This window comes from Otolemur garnettii, unplaced genomic scaffold, assembly GCF_000181295.1.
Source record: "Otolemur garnettii isolate 467f Iridium unplaced genomic scaffold, OtoGar3 scaffold00005, whole genome shotgun sequence".
Lineage (NCBI taxonomy): Eukaryota > Metazoa > Chordata > Mammalia > Primates > Galagidae > Otolemur > Otolemur garnettii.
Window position 1 is genome coordinate 5,328,849 of NW_003852400.1, and position 1,022 is coordinate 5,329,870.

Sequence of the window (1,022 nt, forward strand, 5' to 3'; positions counted from 1 at the left end):
AAAAAAAAAAAAAAGGAATAGCCTTTTCAAAACCCCCTCTTTGAACCTCAGCCTAAACTTCATGCCTTATACAAAAGTTAACTCAAAATGGATCATGGAATTACATGCAAAACATAAAACTATGAAACTTTTAGAAAACATAGGATAAAATATTTAGAATACAGAGTTTTTAGACATGACACCAAAAGCATAATCCATAAAACAAAATTTAAAACCTTTGTTTTGCAAAAGATGCTGTAAAGAGGATAAAAAGATAAGCTAGCTACAAACTGGGAGAAAATATTTGCAAACCACATATTCAAAACGACTTGGGTCTAAATATATAATGAACTCTCAAAACAGTGAAAAAACATCCATTTAGGAAAGGGACAAAAGACATGACCAGACATTTCACTGAAGAAGAAACACAGATGGTAAACCACAGGAAAAGATGTCCAACCTCCTTAACCATTACAGACATGCACTTAAAACCAAGAGATATCACTGCACATGCAGCAGAATGGCTCAAGTACAGAACTCCAGCAATAACACCATATGCTGTCCAGGATGCAGAAAAACAAGATGACTCATACATTGCTAGTGGGAATGTGAAATTCCAGAGTGGTATAGCCACTTACTATAAAATCCAGTAATTGTTGCACGTTTATCCCAGAAAGATGAAAACTTAGGCTCACACAAAATCATCCTCATAAACATTCATAGCAGCTTTATCATGATACCCCCAAACTGAAAACAATCAAATGTCATTCAACAGGTAAATAGTTAACAACTGTGGTACATCCATGGCAACTACTCAGCAGTGAAAAGGAGTGAACTATTGATAAATGCAATGAGAGAAGGGACCTCAGAGACTCACAGTCTCAAAAGATTATAGACTACATGATATGTAACATTCTTGAAATGACAAAATTATAGAGATGGAGAATGGATTTGTGTTCTCCAGGGGCTGGGGAGGAGAGGGAGGTGAGCATGGCTGTAAAAGGGAAGGGAGGTCCTCGATGGAATCATTCTCATCTCAACTC